At 37.6% G+C, this 19,558-nt stretch overlaps 1 protein-coding gene across 37 annotated transcripts in view; it reads left to right on the top strand.

Annotated features, from left to right (window-relative positions):
- The window catches only part of adgrl2a (adhesion G protein-coupled receptor L2a), a 136,183-nt gene that overhangs the window by 8,146 nt on the left and 108,479 nt on the right, over positions 1-19,558 (top strand). The window lies entirely within an intron of this gene.

Here is a 19,558-nt window from a genome sequence, read left to right on the forward strand (position 1 = left end):
TGAACTTGACCTTCAGCTTCACGTCCTAGCCAAAAACAGAAAGAAAAACATCTGAGTTTGCATCCGTTGCAAACTCACATTCAGCTCTGGCACCATTCTGATTTGGAACGCCCACTTTCATGCTCCAATGAAATCTCACTGGATTAAATCAAGTCCCACCCCGGCATTTCTTCCCTCATTGAAATAAAAACAAAGAACGGCTCAGCCATTACCTTTGAAAAAAAGAACCCAATAACACTGCAAACAGATTTTAAAAAAATACACTTGATCTGTCTTAAATTGTAATGTCTTTGTCTCTAATGTATAGGATTTTTTATCCCGAGAGACAGGAGTACAGAAGACAGGAAATGATGCGGAAAGAGAGATAGAGTGTGATCACGTCTCCCACAATGAGAGCCAGTCCTCGGTGTGTCTTCAGCATATGTACCACTGCCAAGCCAAAGCTCTGACTGTAAAGATGATATAAGATGAGTTCCTTTATAGTCAGGCTGACTTTAATAACCTCGTTGCATTTCCAGATCAAATACGTGTATGAAACCTCAACAGTCACTGCCCATCAATGACATTTTAATTATTAAAGTGTATTTTAGCCACATGGCAATTTTGATATCTTTGGTTTGTCGCACTTGCCGAAATGGCTCTGATCGCCACAAAACTGCGAAGTGTCAAACACTTCCTAGTGGCATTTGCATAACTCACACATGCCTGGTGTGAATTTCGCCCCTGTTAACACAAACAGTGGTGGGCCGGCTCGTCTCGCGGCGCACACAAGAGCCAAGAGAGTTATATGAGATTATCATAGATACCTAGCAGATATCTAACTGAATATCTGTGAAGAAATTATTCCACAGAGGAGATTTAGTTTAGCATATACTGCCTTTTAAACACAGAAAACATCAAACGCGAAACTGTTGAGCAGTCTTTAAAAAATTATGGCATCATTAAAAATATATATTCTACGATGTGGGAAAAATATAGATTGCACATACACAGATAATATACTATACTGTAAATGTAGATAGTAATACAAGATAGTAGTATATAGATACATATTCTACAACACTCAAAAAATAACTAATTGGACAAACTCAATTTTATTGAGGGCAGGTTTTCCATACAATATGCGTAGCCTATTATTTGAGTTGTTCCAACTTATTTTGGACAATGTAATTGGGTTGGTTTAACTCAATATTATCACATACAGTTTAAATTATATTCATATACTTATAACATTACTTTTTTGAATGTGCCATCATTATCATACACAATGTATATAATGAAAATTAAAAAAAGGCTAGTGTAACTCCTAATATTAGTATAGATCACTGAGTGCCCACAGCCTAAGCTCAGGCGCCACTCTTCAGCATAATGGTAACCACATAATTCAAAAACAGCACAGAAACTCCTCTAAATGTCCAACATAACGGAACATTAAACACTAACATTAACTAAAAAGATCTTTCCCTTTACAGAAAAACACATAAAACAACACTTTTATCCCTAAATTTACTCTCATAATGTAATCATTTGCAAAGCATGCTGGGAACTACACACTGGTATAACTGCCCAGTTTGTTATGTCAACACAAATATTATATGTAGTTATAACACAAATTAATTAAGTGAACGTAAGTTTGTTTTAAAGATATTAGGTTGATTGAACACAATTCAATTAAGCTGTGTCAAAATTAGATATGTTATGTTAGATATGTATGTTATGATATAAGTAAAGTGAACATCATTTAAATGTCATATGAACGGCCTGAATATTTTTTTTTTTTTTTTTTTGTGAATATGAGATCACACACACACGCATGTTGGTGAACCTATTATTATGACAAAATTTCATAGGTGTAATTAGGTTTTTATACTGTACAAAATGCCTTTTTATCCCTTGACCCTAACCCTACCAATAACAGAAAACTTTCTGCGTTTTAATTTTTTTTATGAAACATTGTTTTGTATGTTTTTAAGCCATTTAAAAATGAATTTTACAGAGTTGCGTCCTCATGACATCATACTATTTTATTCTAAAATATTTCAATGTTAAATCCAAAAGTTGCGGACGAACAGAACACAATAAAATCATTGCATTTTCTAATTAATAGGCATATTTCTAACCTTCATTAGCGCCGGTGATGGACAGCGCTGCTTTATCTTTATACTCTTGGCTGAGTGAAGTGCTTTCGATGCACATACTCTGCGAGTGGATTGCCGTCAGCCCACGGCCCAACCGGCTCCCTCAGCCGAGTGGCCCCCTGTCACCGCTACGGCTCCACTGGCCTCTTTTGTTGTATTCTGATAAGATCTACTCAGTGTTTGCTTCACCAACCTCCAGTGGTGTGTCTGGTTACTTCACTGCAATTAAGAGAAAGGAAAACATGCCCAGCCAAAGCGTAGAAACATCTTTTGTGCGCGCGTGTGTGCGTGGGCTTTCATTCACAGAGTTTAATGTGATTCATAGATTATGTCACAGAATACATAAGGATAGAAGAAGCCTTTTGTGGTGCAGTTGTATTTCCTATTGGACTTTCTGTCTGGCGCATGCAGCGAATCACAAGCCCCATCAAAGCAATTACCTTTGCTAAAGCCATATTAGTCTTATAATTGGATAATCTTGTATTGCTTTGGCTTAATTCATTCTGTTGCACCAAATGGTTTCCTGTCCTCAATAACATTTTAGGAGCTCATGTTCTTAGAAAGAAACACTCTAGCTTTCCCTTCATCTCATATTGTAGTTTTTTTTTTTTTTTTCTGATAGCACAATATCTGAGAATGTGAATAAAAAACAGTGACTGCGCAATATACAAACTATGACTCTTTTCTAAAACCTACTGTGCTGCCTTGCATTCTACTGCCTACATAGGCAGCTGTCTTCTTAGGCAGCATCCTACAAGAATGGAACCTCATAAGACCGTTTTGGAATGCTCTACACAGGCAACAGTTCTGTTTTTTTTTTTTTTTTTTTTTTCAAAGAGCTCAAAACGAAGTATCCCTATAGGTAGGTAGGTAGCTCACTAGGTTTCAGAACACATCTTATTAATTATTAAACAGACTCAAAAGTTTGGTGTCAGTAATGTTAATACTTTTATTCAGCAAGGACACATTAAATGGATGAAAAGTGGCAGAAAAGACATTTATGATGTTATAAAGAGATTTCATTTCATAGAATGATGCTTTTTGAATGTTCTATTCATCGAACAACCCTGAAAAAAAAAGTGCTATGCTTTCCGCAAAATGTGTTCAACATTGACGCTATGAGAAATGTTTCTAATATAGTAATGACCGCTGCAAATTCAGCTTGCCATAACAGGGATATCAAACTTTTTTTATTTTATTTTTATTTTTAAATTGTAATAATATTTCACGATATTACACATATTTTTACATTATTTTTGTATCAAATAAATGCAGCCTTGGTGAGCATAAAAAAACAAAACATCTGACCCTAAACTTTTGAACCATAGTGTGTATAGTAAAACATAACATTATATTTAGGTGTGTTGGACATGTTTTAATTAATATAAGGTCTATAACCTTACAGCTGATAGTAGTCTTTACAGATTATCACTAGAAAATAAATAATTTTCTATTGAGAATTTTTTTCTTTTCTTTTTTCTAACACTATATGCACGGTGCGCTAGATGGGTGCAAAGACACGAAGCAACACTAAGTCTGCGTGAATGATGTATAAATAATTTAATGGCATCATTTGCATACTGTATGTTCAGCTCTTATTTAAATCTAAACCTACGCCTTGATCAGAGAGAAACGCTACTTGTTATTTTTGACCTCTTTGTGAAGCAGGCTTCCTGAATTGATCCCTGCTTTCAGACAGTTGCGCTGTCACCCCCAAGTGTGCTCATGATATCCTCCTCTGGACTCAGATTGTGGAAAATTACACTGAATGGCAGAGACCTTCACAACATACCAGAGCTGAAAGAACACGAATAAAGAGGCTAGAGAGATAAAAACGACAAGACAGAGAGAGGCAGAAAAGGAATTTTCTGTATCTGCAGCCCTTCCACGGGTGGCAGAAGACAGCTGAAATGCTGGCAATCTATTTATATCAGGAAGATTCCTCGGGACACTAAAGGCTTTGATTTCTGGACAGGTTCGGAGTCCATTGTAGGGAGGTTGTTTCCCTGGATGCAGGTCACTTACATGACATGCCTCCCAAAAGCATTCTGGCTCCACAAAAGCCATTTGAGGAGTGCATGAAATGCTGCAGGAAAAAATGAGATGACATCAAACCCATCAATGTCACATCCTAGCGCCAGCATGCTATCGGCTGCAACTGAATGCAGCTGTTTTCCGACGCATCCCAGCTAATTTGTGTGGAATATCATTGTTCAGACTCCATCATTGTCCAAAAATGAAGTATAACTGCGGGAGAGCTTTATGAACAATTTTTTTTTGACTGAAATCAGCTTAGAAGCAGCCTGCATTCCTGCTGGTGTTGAATGTCCTACATTATTACATATGGTCTGTTATTATCATCAGATGTTTTTGAGAAAGAAAAAAAATCCCCTTTGAAATACATGAGATAGACAACAGCGTCTACGTATGTGACAGTGAGTTTGTCACAGCTGAATTGTAAATAGCCAAAATGATGCTGAGAGACCTTTTCACGACAGTTTCGAAACCTTCCTGAAAACATTTCACAACTGGTATAAAATTCGAGCTTCAGGCCCTCCAGCAAACCGCTGTTCCCAATCCCATCATGCATTTATTACGCTATAAACAGGAAGAAAACATGGTGTCATATTATGTCACACATTCTCTGCATGATTGTTGCCAGCGCAGCGTTACGCGTGGGCTTGAAGGACCGACGGAGCACGAGGCGGCGAAGACACCGTTCAGTCAGGCTAATATAGCACACAGACACTTCAGTCACTCCAAGCTGTGTCTGTTTGACTGCTGCGTTAATGTGTCGCTTTAACCTGTGTGGAAAACAGAACCGCCATATCTGGTGTTTACATTCTCTGATCTGCTAACTAGCTTCAAAATAAAGCCATTTTTGCTACCGATAACAAACGGCCCTAAAGCCACTTCACAAGCCTGCAAGAATAGCTATTACAAAGTGCCTGGGTTCCAAAATAGGATATTTCAGCAACAAAACTTTGGAAAAGCAGACAATTAAATGGGATTTATAAACCACTGATGTGGACAATAAAGAAGCTGGACTGATTTAATAGCATTGGCTATTAGGTGCCAATCAGTGAAATATTCTAATTCACCATTAGTAATTATTATTATTATTATTATCCCAATAAGATATGTAATACTAATTACTATGGTCCCTATCATATTTCCGGCACAATGCGGCGTCAGGCTCAAAGCAAGTGTTTTTTGCTCGTTTCAGTTATCATTTTCATGTCCTGCGTCACGTTTTTTAAATAGCAAATGCATTTGCGCCCATTTGTGCACCCATGTGCGTGCTGGTCTGAAAACGAGGTGTGTTGGTGGTATTTTGAGGCAACTGAAATAGACTTCTCCATTGACCAACTGAAACCTGGTCTAAAGACTATGGTGCAATATTTGTTTTTGTTATTTAAAGAGCGCGTTATGTGCTTATAGGCGGGTGCACAACACAAGAACACTCTGCTAATTACACACACAGGGATCCGCAGCGGCACACAATCAGTTTTTAAATATAAAAAATATAAGGATTAAATTGTAAAACATTATCATTGGATACATAAATATAGAATCGTCAACATGTCATAATGAATTGCATGTATCAGAATTAGACTACCTACTTGCATTAATGACGAGCAAGCAGGCGTTATTGGGCGAGCAGATCTGTTTCCTTGCTAGAGAAGTGTTAGCTTTTTAGATCTGTTACGGGATTTGTGTATGTCTATTCATGCAGCAGCATATCTTACATGATCACAGCAACATCTGTGTATCTATTGGCAGTAGCAAGTCCATACTTGCTACACAGTAGAGTGCATAGCAGAGTCTGGCAAAAAAAAACAGTACATTGTCATAGCCGTTAAAGGTGCGCTATGTAGGATTTTGCAGTAAAATATCCCAAACCATCAGACCAGTTATATATTTTGTTCAGCTGAGTTCTTACAATATTCCAAATGTTTAAAACTATTTGGAAATTGTGAGAAAATTGCTATTTTAACCAAGGAGCCAGGACGTCTGAGGGAGTCGCCTTTCAATTGCGTTATATCTGCGTTACCCTCGGTTTCCGGTTTTATTTGGCAGAAATATTTTACTCTTAGCAGTGTGCAACATGCGTCACAGCAACCGCAGAGCAAATGTCCTAACATCATTATGAACACACTTAAATGTATATAATATGATAAACAGAGCTGCGTTACCTCATACTCATGACCGAAAAAGCTGAAATGGAGCTGGCGACTGTGTCCCTTCATAATAAAAGTCCTGCTGCCCACGTGCCGTGTGTTACTTAACAATCGCTCCAGTGGCCTTGCTCAGCTCCCTCAACACTCGGTCCTGCTCTGCTTCACACTGCAGTAACGTTAATAATCACATCCATGAACTTTTTTCCTGGGTCCTATCCCGATTCTTTTCCACCTGCTGTGAGGTCTTGCTCAGCTCCCTCAACACTCGGTCCTGCTCTGCTTCACACTGCAGTAACGTTAATAATCACATCCATGAACTTTTTCATCCACGAGTCCTGTCCTGATTCTTTTCCACCTGCTGTGAGGTGAAAACAACATGTCCCAAGATTCTGCACTCAAACTTGTTTTGAATAGGCGCCCTCCAGCGGACGAAAAGTTACATAGTGTAGCTTTAACATGCTAAAATGATTGTGAGAGTTACAAGTAATTATCCTAACTATGCTGTTTACAGTTGCCAAACAACATAGCAGCTATGTTTTATAATAGCTCATTAATAACTGCAAAATCATTAGCATCAGGCCTTGACATAAACAACTGCCAACCGACGGGTGGATTTCAAGTGTTGACAAAAATATGGATTTTTTTTTCATGCATATCGGCACTAAAGTATCTGAAACGTTTCCAATAACCATAGTTTCCTCCGAATAGATACACGCTTTCTCATGATCTCCCCACATCGAGTTGACACACATACCCGCCTCCGCTCACTCACACATTTCATTTGCTCCGGATATTGGTGTTTCAGGGCTTGAATTTCGTCACGGGATTTTGCGTATTGTGCATAATTTTACACATCCCTGCAGGTTTTGTGCTCACACCCAAAATGCTCAGTACTAAATTGTGTTCTTTCTACTTATTGCGCTTAAACAGTCAAATACACCGTTATGTATATGTATACACAGTGAGTATTCATGTAAACAGTCAGTCATGTTTTATGTGAATGTAAAGAATGTAAAGTGGGCGGCTAGTAATTTTGGAAAACACAAAGGCTGATGAACAAAAAAATAATAATGTCAAGCCCGGATTAGCATAGTCACATGATAAAGATTTGGCATGTCAATTGGCCTTTTCGATGTTTTGACTGAAATATCCACAACTGACACTTCAACTTTAAAAGTTTAAAAAGTATGGGGGTCAAGCGAGTTCAGCCTCAATCTAGTGTAGGGACAGCTGCGCCTCAGTTCCACTGCTCACAGTGTTAGTTAACACATGTAAATGAGGCTAACAATCCAGACACAATCTCACATGGCTTTCTTCTTCAGAGCTTTGAGCCTAACAGCTCAGGATGGGATATCACCACAGAATCACCAAACAAACAAACTAGAGCCATGTAAGAGACTGGTTTTGAGGCTCCTTCCATCCACAGAATTTCCCTCATTCACTATATCTAAAACGGCATAATTTTTCTTTCATAATCATCAAGCAATTACTGAACTTTTAAAACTATAAAGCTGCGCATATGGATTAGACACTTGAAAGTTTCTCATTTTTAACATATTGGCCAGGCAATTATATTTGCAAGTCAAAAATCTTCACTTTCCACTCCATTTGAATTGTAATCTTAAACTAGAAAAAAACAGATATCTATATTATTAGAGGTCTGAGAGGAAGATTGAAGTAATATAGAGTTAATTATGATTCAAACTGTGATAAAAATGAGATACCAGGGAGAGTATCTTAATAAGATGGTGAACCAAAACCTGCAGGACCACAAGTTTGTCCTATTTAACCACAGAAATGGCAGAGTGTCGACTTTCGGGGAGTCTTTGCCAAGCATCCGACTGTTCTGCTGAGCTTGTGGGAGGTGAGGTTGTAAAATGAAAGTCACTTCCTTTCCTAAACTGTTTTGCCATCTCACTCTTCAACCAAAAGACGCACAAAACGGCTACAAGCGGAAGGCTCTGCGACAGTCAAATTAGCATTCGTTTTTTTCACGTGCAAAAGCAGCATTGGCATTAATTTTTCACACGCAAAAGCAGGTGCACATTTGAACTCAGAAGTGAATGGCTTCGGCGCCTTTGAAAAAGGTCAATATCGTAGCATCAGGTTTAGCATGAGGCTTTAACTGCTGGTTGCGTTGTCAGGAGAGATTTAGACCTGACAGTTGATTTCTCTCCGGGAACAAACTCCGCCCTCCTTATCTGTCTGCCGATTTTTAAACGATTTACTGTCGAGCTTGTTCTCACCCTCACACCAGTATGCTTGCTTTTATCTGGAAAAGTCACACACAAAAAAACTGTTTTTGAGGATCTAAGTGAGGCTTTTGTTAAGAAGTTGTATGTCCACGTAAACCCAGGTTTAGCTTGTTAACTTGAATTAAAGTAAGTGGCCCTTAATTAAAAGCTTTTAAACGAGTTTGTGGTTTGTGGAGGAATTAGCGTGTGAACCAACAGATCTCCAAATCATTTCCTCTCGTAAGAATTCAATCAATCAACCTGCCTAAATCAATCATCGGTAGATTTCTGCGCCACCCCGCTTTTAATGTCACCCATTCAAGACGTTCTTTTAATGCCCCTCACTTTATGTTTTGTGTTCACTTCTGCCATCTTAAAAATTAATCATCCTGTTGAATAATGGCTCACGATGGTGCTGAATAATTGATGATCTAGTGCTTAATAGAGGGACAGAGGAGGCGTTACGCTCACACAACTGCTCTTGTCTGAGAGAGACAGACAAGTTGGATTTTGTGTGTGTGTCTGTATAAATAATCAATAATCAAATGGCAATGAAGGAAAGGCACATACAAAACATACGAGTGTATACATTTATCAAGGCTGACATGAAATCAAATAATTTTTCTGTGCACATTATCGTAAAGGAAAAATAAAGTTTGTCTTTGTATTTTTGTTTTGTTCAAAATCGGAATGCAACTCTCTCTTTAATTCTGGCACCTCTCAACTCAACATATGTTAATATTTTAATAATTTTATAATAGCACAGTTACAGTAACCAAGTCTATTCTATAACTGTTGCTTAAATACTTAAATAAATAGTAGTTCATTAATTTATTTATTTTCAGTTGGGAAATCTGTGTATTTATTAATTTACATTTTATTTTATTTTAATTCTACATTATTCCTTGAATATCCTGTTTCACTGGGAAATACGTCAGATTACGATGTGAGGTATAAAACATGACTTTAAAACAAGAGATCTCTTATGTGAGGTCAGTATGAATGTGTCTGAACAAATCATGCTGAATGACAGAACATGTTTGTGACTGTGTCCCTGTGTACTTACACATACACACACACAAACACACGTACACACACACACACACACACACACACACACACACACACACACGTACACACACACACACACACACACACACACACACACACACACACACACACACACACACACACACACACACACACACACACAAACACACATACACACGTTGTTTTTGTGAATTGTGGGGACATTCCATAGGCGTAATGGTTTTTATACTGTACAAACCGTATGTTCTATCCCCCTATACTGCCCCTGCTCCTAAACCTACCCATCACAGGAAACATTCAGATTTTTTTTTTTTTTTTTTTTTTAAACTTTCTTATCTTTCTTACTTATATACAAACGTATCCTGTATGATTAATCCCCTTTTAAAAAAAATGGGGACATGGGGAAATGTCCTCATGAGTCACCCTCTCCTCTAGTACCTTTGTCACACCCATGTCATTCACATTTGTGTCCTGCTATGTCACAAAAACAAGCACACACACATACACACACACGTCTGGTTCACTATCTTTGTGAGGACTCTCCATAGACGTAATGGTTTTATACAGTACAAACTATATATTCTATCAAATGACTCTAACCTAGCCCTAAACCTACCCATCATAGAAGACTTTTCTGCATTTTTAACATTTTTCAAACATCATTTAGTATGCTTTAAGCTATTTCACTCATGTGGACCAAAAAGTCCCCACAAGGACAATGATTTTAGATATTGCCATTGCCTGGACCAAACACACACACGTACAAGCACACACATACAAGCACACACATGCATGCATTTTCACCTGTGCATTTGCACCATTTTGACAGCAACAGTGCTTCCATTGCTTTCGCAGAAATTAAAAATTGATGCATTTTGTTTGAAACTGAGATGATGAGCTTGTGAGAGTAGCAGCAACCCTTTTATTTTTTTCTCTAGCCTCTCCCGATGTTTTATGACCCCTTATGTTGGGTGGCTCTCTTTTTGCGGCATCAAGACAGATGTTGTTCTCTTGTTTGCTCTGCTTGTTGGCCAGGTTGACACACAAAAAAAGTGTACAGTACACTTTCCACAGTGTACAGAGTTTTATTCTATTTTATTCTTACGTTCAACAAATAGTCAGTAAAACGGGTCAAACTAAATATTAAATGTGCTTTTTGCCATATTTGTGGTCCTGTTATTAAAATATACGTTTAAATACAGAAAAGAAAAAAAAAAACGGAGTTGAAATATAGCCTAAATTAGTAAGGGCTTATTAATCCAGACTAAATTTCGGTTTGTTGTTATTGGTCTATTTATATTTATATTGAAAAAAAGAAAACATCCTCTGGTTCACATATTTTAAAACATAATAATGAATGTATTTAACAGGGTTGAATGGTGTCGCTCAAGAAATGCAGTGGGCACCCCACATTTTTTATATTGCTATTGAATAATATCATTAACATGTTGAGAAATGTATATTTATTTTATTATGTCACAGTTTTAAGCAATGTTACATTATATGCAGCATAAGTGTTGTAAAATCCTACAGTTATGGCCACATGCAAAATTGGATTAGATTTTTAGGTATTTAAAATGATTTAAAATTATTTATGTTAGATTGTCTAATGTATCTAATAGTTCTAAATAAATAAATAAATAAATGTGCCGATAACGCTTTAAAAAAGGCATGGAACTCCAAAGTCTACCGTTTTCTTGTGAAGTTCTCACTGCATTTTGCTGCCAAAGAAAGTCTGTTTCTCTCCGTATCCCAGCTGAAGGGGAAACATGGAGTGTCAAGGACTTCTTTCTTCTGATTGGCAGGTGCTATCCGTGTAAGATACCTGTATAATGGTGGTCCTCAGAAATTTTTTTTGACCTTCTTCTACGTCTCCACATATTAATGTCACTCTATTACGGTTAAAACGGAGGCTTCTCGGGAAAACACGGCAGGACTGAATCCTCCTTATCGTCGGCGACCTGAAAGGAGGAATTTGGCGCTATCAGTTAATGGAAATGACATTTTTTAAATTTCATTTTCAGATAATCCACTCCTTGTCCACTAAAACATCAAAATTACTGTTAACAATATGTGAAGGCCGTATTAAAACTTACTTACTCATAGCAGTCGAGTCCCATTATAATCGTCTCTGAGAGACACCGTGCCATTTTAATAGGATTTCTGATGCGTTCTGCACGTTATTACGCCGGTGTGCATGTCATTTACTGTCGGAATTAGAATGCTGTGTACCAGAATAATGAATAGATGAGTAAACTACCCCCTTCCTGTGGAGTATGAATACTGTGTTCGGTAATCTCTACTAAAAAGGGGCTGTTCAATCTATTTCCAGAAACTTCTCCAGAAGATCCCGTTTGCACTGAGGAATTTGGTTCGGCTCTGGTTCTTAGTCGCGTTCACGTCTCTCGCTTGTGTGGCGGCTTCATAGAGGCCTTGATTACTCTGATTAATGGAGCACGAGCATCTTCTTTGAGAGAAGGATGAAAAGAAGTTTAAAAGAGAGAGAGATTTCATTCACAGAGAGTGATTACTGTATTTTACCACCACTCAAAGCGTTATATCTGCCTTTTTACCATGCATGCTTTCATTAAAACAGTTATTCAGATTTGACATGGTCATGAGACAGTTTTGTCACACATGGTTTCATGTATCTTTTCCAGGCTAGTTAAGATGATACATTTGCAGTTCTGGTGTAGAAACAGCTGTGCTTGTAAGGCATCAACACAGGAATAGGAACCACGAGGAAATGAAAGAGTTCGTTTTCTTTCATGATTCAGTTCTGATCCAATTCTGGACCGTAAATGATTTCATTAACAAGCCCTTTAGTCATTTTGATGGAGCTGGTTCATGATTCATGAGTTGCTTTTTGACTGTTTTACTGTTGCTCGCAATCAACTCGCTATGCTTTTGAGAAACACAGCCCTGGTCTTTAAAGTTATTAATCCACATATCAGCGACAAAAACACAGCAGAAAGCTATATTGTCTATTGATTGTCATTGTACTATTTCACATCGCCCTGGCTTTCTCTCTGATTACATTTAATTTAGACAGCAAGCTAACAAACAAATAAAATATCATTTATTTTGCTGTATCAATGCAGATTCAATAGCGACAAAGTGTTGAATAGCACTGCAGGAAACACTGTATTTTTATTTATTTTTTTAAAGTAAATCATTTTTGGTTGAACTAACACTTTAATATATATATATATATATATATATATATATATATATATATATATATATATATATATATATATATATATATATATATATATATATATATATATATTAAATATATTATATATATATATATATATATATATATATATATATATATATATATATATATATATATATATATATATATATATATATATATATATATATTATATATATTAAAGTGATAGTTCACCCAAAAATGATTTACTTACCCTCATCCTAGGTGTATATGATATTCTTCTGATATATTAACTTGATAACGTGTTAAATATGGATATTTTTTTTTTTTTACAAAAACCCACCAGTTCGCTTCAGAAGGCCTTTATCAACCCTCCGGAGTCGTGTGGATTACTTTTATAATGGATGGATGGATGGATGCACTTTTTGATCTTCAAATTGTATTATAATGCGTGGAAGAGCCAGGATTATTTAAATATAACTCTTATTGTATTTGTCTGAAAGTAGAATGGCATATACCTCTAGGATGGTCCCTTTAAGAACTATTAACAGATTAGTTAAACAGATAAGTCTAATTTTTAATCGCTCTTATGTTACAAATGATGTCTTTCTTTCTTCTGTGTTGCATAACAGGGGAAATTTAGAAATGACACTGGTCAGTCTTTTCCATTGAATTGCAATGAACGAGGGCTGAAACGTTCAAGCTTCATAAAGAATACAAAAATCTATTTTATTTGATTGGCTTTTCCTGTCCTCTACATTCATCGCTTGTACAATAGCATTTTGAGTTTTTTTTGTCATTTGCTCATTTAGTGTTTGACATTGTCGTCCATTTGACCTTAATACATCCGTCACCCCTGATATTATGATGTTTGTCCTCTGGTTTTAAGGATGTACACAAGCGGCAGCGTCCAGATGGCAAAGGTGAATGTGTGACAGTGGAGTCAAATGGGATGTGTTCGGAATGACTCATGTGTGGCTGTGCATTAACTGGCCCACCCCTGGACCGCTGATTGATTTCCTCTAGCGTTTCTGGCTCAATGGGACACTGTCATCTGATCACTGACCTGATATTCTAGCACAAATACGCAAACATCGAAAACAAACTCTTCACTGCAAATGTTCATGAAAGGACATGCGTTGCTATTATAGGTCATTCTACATAACTGGTGACATTTGTGTCCTTTTATTTGGGAACACTTTATTTTACAGCGTCCTTGTTACATATTACTATAGTAGGTACATATTACATGTACCTACTATAGTAATAACAGTAAATGATGCGTAATTACATGCAAATAACCCTCAACCAATCCTAATCCTATCACAAACCTTATAGTAAGTACATGTAGTTAATTAATATTGCTCAGTACTTATATATGTATTATTACACTGTAACAATCACACATTAAAATAAAATGTAACCCTTTATTTTAAGGTTTCCTTGTTACAGTGTAACAATACAATCTAAAGTAATCTTACAGTCTTTGGATTAGGGTTTGGTTTAGGGTTAGCTCAATATAACTATGCATAATTTACTGTTTGTTGTTGTTGTTATAATAACATAATAAGAACATGTATCATCTGTACCATATAAGAACATCTACCATATAATAACATGTACCATCTGTAACAAGGATACAAGGTAAAACATTTACTAGAATTTTTTTTCTTCTAAATACAGGGTGTTTCTCCAAATATGGTTCCAGATGGTTAATTTCCCAATAATATTTACATTTAAGCCATATTCTCTCTCTCTCTCTCTCTCTCTCTCTCTCTCTCTCTCTCTCTCTCTCTCTCTCTCTCTCTCTCTCTCTCTCTCTCTCTCTCTCTCTCTCTCTCTCTCTCTCTCTCTCTCTCTCTCTCTCTCTCTCTCTCTCTCTCTCTCTCTCTCTCTCTCTCCCTCTCTCTCTCTATATATATAATATAATAATGTGTGTGTGTGTGTGTGTGTGTGTGTGTGTGTGTGTGTGTGTGTGTGTGTGTCCAGGTTATGTTTCAACCCTGGTACTTTAATAGTATTCTATTTTAAACAAATAATAAAAAAGTTGCTTTTTAAAGTGAATGCTTTAAGGAAGATTTTGTTTTATCACTTTATCTTGCTTTACATGGGGGCTGCCCTAAAATATTGCCATTTTCGTATATATTTTTTTATTGCAAAGAACTGATTACGACAAACATATTTGTAGAAATATGACTTCAAATTTTATTTTAGACAGCACCTTGTATTTTCATGACCTTGCAATGTCCATGTTAAATTGAACTGTGAAACTGGCAACCTTGTTAGTTTCCTGAAGACATAATGCATGCCAACATAGCAATTTAGCTAGATCATGAAATGGCAGATTGCAATTTGTTAACACTTAAAAATTATCGGACTAATGGAATGTTTAAAAAAAAATACTACAGAATCACAGAATCATTATCTAACTGGAAAAGATATGTTTGAGGAATTCCCCTTTATGAATATTTATCTTGTCAGCTTGTGTGCTTTGTCCCGTCGTTGGTGTGTTTGAGTTCTATTGTTCCAATGCGTGTCCCTGTTTATGGGCCCATTTTTTATACACTTGTCATATTCTTTGACCATCAATCTCATGGCTCTTTTTGTAGTTCATTGAAAGCTTGGGGGTTAATTCAGAGGTCAAGCGAGACTTGCAAGCTGTCAATCTCACATTGTGAAGTTTGTAAACCCCCCTCCGCCCCCCTCGGCCTTGCCTCTTGTGCATTATTCCTGCACCCACCCCTCTGAATGGATGGCTCCTCCTCTATTCTCCGGTGGGTCTTACTCCCGCTCGGGAGAAAGACGGCCGCATAATTACACATCTGCCCTTTGTTTCTCTGTTTTGGCATTAACATCTCAAACTGGCCTTTCAGCTCTGATTTGAACGGCTCTCTTCTCACCCGGAGAAGTGGAATGTTCTTTCAAAGTTCCTCTTTTTATTTCATGCAACTGTTTTGTTGAGGAACCCTGAGTGTCGCTGGTCTGTTGGAGCAGATGTACACAGATGTGAAAAAGCCTTCTGGGTCTAGACCTCTCCATCGATCACAGCCCTTATATAGCTTTGTTAGTTTCTACATAAGCAACACAATTCAGGGAAGCTCCCGGGCATGAAACGGCAGCCCGGTTTGCTCCATATTCAAAGGAAGAGCCGATATCAAACATCCCGGCCCGAATCCTTTGAAGATGAATGGTTGCTGTCTTAATTTGTCATGATTAGAGTTTTTAATTTGATTTGCGAATACAAAACACACAGAACGGCGACAACAGGCTTTCCCGCTGTGCCGCGCCAGCGTTGGAACGGCAGTATTTGTTTGAAGCACTTAACAGGTGTTGATCGGCGGTCTTTGCTGCAGCTTAGGGAGATAAGGCCTCCCGTGGAGGGGAGAGACCTCAACACGTTTAATGAGGAGCGCGGGAGTCAGACGGGCCGCCTTCGTCCATGGCTCCGCTTCTGGAGACTGATCAGCATGTTAACCACTCACAGCGTGAGACGGAGATATGAAAGTACGGAGCTGTTGTCGTTGATTTAGTCGAACACCCTTTGACTATGTAGGGATCAACCCTCATCCTTTATGCATTTATTTTCCTTACTGCTAGCTGCTGTGCTGCCAACACCACAACGGCTAGTGATTACCTCAGCACAGATGATTTTAAGCAGAAAAATACACTCAGATCCTAAGTAGGCTGGGAGGCTCCACAGTTTTTTGCTAATGCTAATGATGCTGCACCCACTATTTGAATCTTTTCATTAAAAGGAGTATCGTCTGCAATATTTGATGTGAACCAAACACAAAAATCATCTATTAAAGGCCAGATTTACTAACAGCTTGTGCCAGTGCAAACCCTTTTTTGGCGTAAAAAAAAGACTGTCTGGATTTACTAAAGACACAGTGAAAAATATGTGCATGGACAGCTTATTGCGTATGAATTTGTAGGAGTTTCCCTTTTAGATTCTACATTTATGAGAGGAGAGTATTTAAACGAATTATGCTAAGTGATTTACTAAGGTTTACGCTAGTCAGTTTACTGGTATTTGTGGCATTATTTACCGGCCATAAAAAAATGTCTTAACTTAGGCGTTAATTTGAGCTGCTCTTGATAGATTGCGTTGGTCATTATGGAAATGATCCGGCTGCGTCTGTGTTCTTTAATTTGCGTGTCTTCAGTAAATCACACGCAGAACTTTCCACTCCTAACGGCGCTTTTCTGCGATTGTGCTCTCAGGCTAATTTGCCTTGTTTAATAAATCTGGGCTATGTATTTTGCAAGCTTAAATATATTAATTCAAAATGAATTATAAACTTTCTATTAAAATATTATATAATGTGATGATGGTATATATTTTAAAGGGAGTTTAAAATATGCATTTTACATGACCGCATCCACAACTTTCCTGCAAGTCTTAGTGGGGGTCGTCATGATACTCTATACTTCCGGTTGACGGTATCTCAGTTCCGGTTTAGCACACATAAGTTATGCTGCGTTCACACCAGACACGAGTGACACGAACGAGTTTGCGCGAAGTTGGACGCATAAACATTTTGAATCCATTCGCTTCATTCACTACACAACAGACGCGAATTTGCGTCATGGGAGGGCTTCTGCCAGGCAGCGGCAGTCGTCAGAAGGACAAGCCGAGTTAAGGCTGCTCTCGCCGGGGTTGATGAGCTCTGAGCACCTGGGTCTCACCTCCGAAGGCTTGCTTCCATAAACCATGCAACATAAACTGACCCGTTTGACATGTTTCCCAGCACCCTACACACTCCATTTAATGCCCAACGAGCTTCAAATAAACTCAAGAATTGTGATGTAGAAGTAATATTTGTATTTTAATATTTGTAATTGTTGAAATGTTGTTCATGTCAGACATTGTCAGTAGACTTTTTTTTAATCAACATGAAAATAGATGCATGAACTTCAATGAATTTAAGGGCATTGTAATAAAAATGTACATTTCATTGCTGTAAATGTAATTATTCTGTTTAGATATTAGTTTAACCTATTTAAAATACTGCAGTAAAACTGCATAATTTTTTGCAAGAGTTATGTTTATTGTTTTCAATAATTTATAGATTTAATGTGTAGCAAGACCGCTCTAACAGCCTAACGTTACTATCCAAATAGAGACCTGCACTTACGCTGGACCCAGCACAACCGAGTGTGGTGCAGGATAATATTTGATGGGTAAATGCGGATGCGGGTGAACAAAATAAATAACTAGAAACCAATAAACCTTTATTTATAATAAAATAAAATCGATTTACAGGCGCATGGACAGAAGGTAACTCTCGCGTGGTTCATAGGAACAGCCAAGCCTACACACAGTGGCAAAATGTCTGCGCCGCATAACTCGCGGTGAATCGCTTAGTGCTACAGATATTAGTAAGTTCTTGCAAGATAGTCAGGTCCATGCAACCATCTGGGACATGTGATCATTTTGCCTGAAGCGTTGTTGTAAAAGTCTACTCCTGAATCCTGATAATACAACCAAGCGTTTAGCTGATAACAGTACAGACTAACGTAAACCGGAAGTTCGTTACCGGCGTGTTCTACGTTGCCATAGCGATCATGGGAAAGGTCAGAATTCGGGAAAGTTGTGGATATTCAGTCAGAATTTTTTAAAGGAATGGTTCAGCCAAAGATGAAAATCATGTGTCCATTCGCATGTATAATAACATTATATATGGTGTATGTGTGTGTATATAAGAGGACACAAATGTGTATAATGGCATTGGTATGACATAGGTATAACAAGGAGAGAGTGAAATATGAGGACATTGACCATGTCCCCACTTTTCAAAATGCTTATAAATCATACAGGATTATTTTTTTGTTAAAAAAAAAAAAATGTTTCCTGTGATGGGTAGGTTTAGGGGTAGGAGTAGTGTAGGGGAATAGAAAATACGGTTTGTACAGTATAAAAACCATTACGCCTATGGAATGTCCCCATATGTCATAAAAACAAATGTGTGTGTGTGTGTGTGTGTGTGTGTGTGTGTGTGTGTGTGTGTGTGTGTGTGTGTGTGTGTGTGTGTACTATTTATTACACACTAGGCTTGTTATAGTCACCTTGTTGACTCTTGAACACTAATGATAGGAGGCCTTAAGACAATGCATTAGCATTTACACATTCTTTGTCTGATCACACAGTACTATTCAGTGAATACCAGTGTGTATGTTAATATAACCAGACTCCTGATGTTTTTTTCACCTCATAACCTCATAGCCATATATACATATAACAAGAAGCAGAAATTCCAATACAATTTTTTGACCAGACTTGAGGAAATGCCCTGTAATGCAATGATGTATTAAAGGGTGGTGAGATATATTTAGTGTATCTTCAAGAAACCTAGGGGGGTGCACACACTGTTTTTAATGGGCTCCTAAGTGGCTCGTTACTGGAGTGACGATGTTTCCCATGAGGCTGTGAGTGTGTTTTATGGGAGGCCGGTGGAGGGTGTAAACATGCAGAGAAGGAAAACATTCAAACAATATGAGATACTGTATATAACAGGGTTCTATTTGGCTGGATAATATGCACTGGTGGCTTTAGCGAACAAGAAACCTGCTTCCTCTCAGAAAAAGGATGGTAGCGGAACAGGTTTGGGAGAAGAGAGTCGGATAAATGGTAACGACAGGCTTTGAGGTAAATGGCTTGTTTGTAATGCGGGAGGTGCTTGTTTCAGGTCTCAGTCACCTTCCAATAGAGGGTTTCTACACCTGGGAGGAAATCTGTGTGATTCGCTACTGGAAAAAAACAAACAAACAAAC

The sequence above is a fragment of the Pseudorasbora parva genome, chromosome 22 (genome assembly GCF_024679245.1).
Source record: "Pseudorasbora parva isolate DD20220531a chromosome 22, ASM2467924v1, whole genome shotgun sequence".
In the NCBI taxonomy this organism is placed as follows: domain Eukaryota; kingdom Metazoa; phylum Chordata; class Actinopteri; order Cypriniformes; family Gobionidae; genus Pseudorasbora; species Pseudorasbora parva.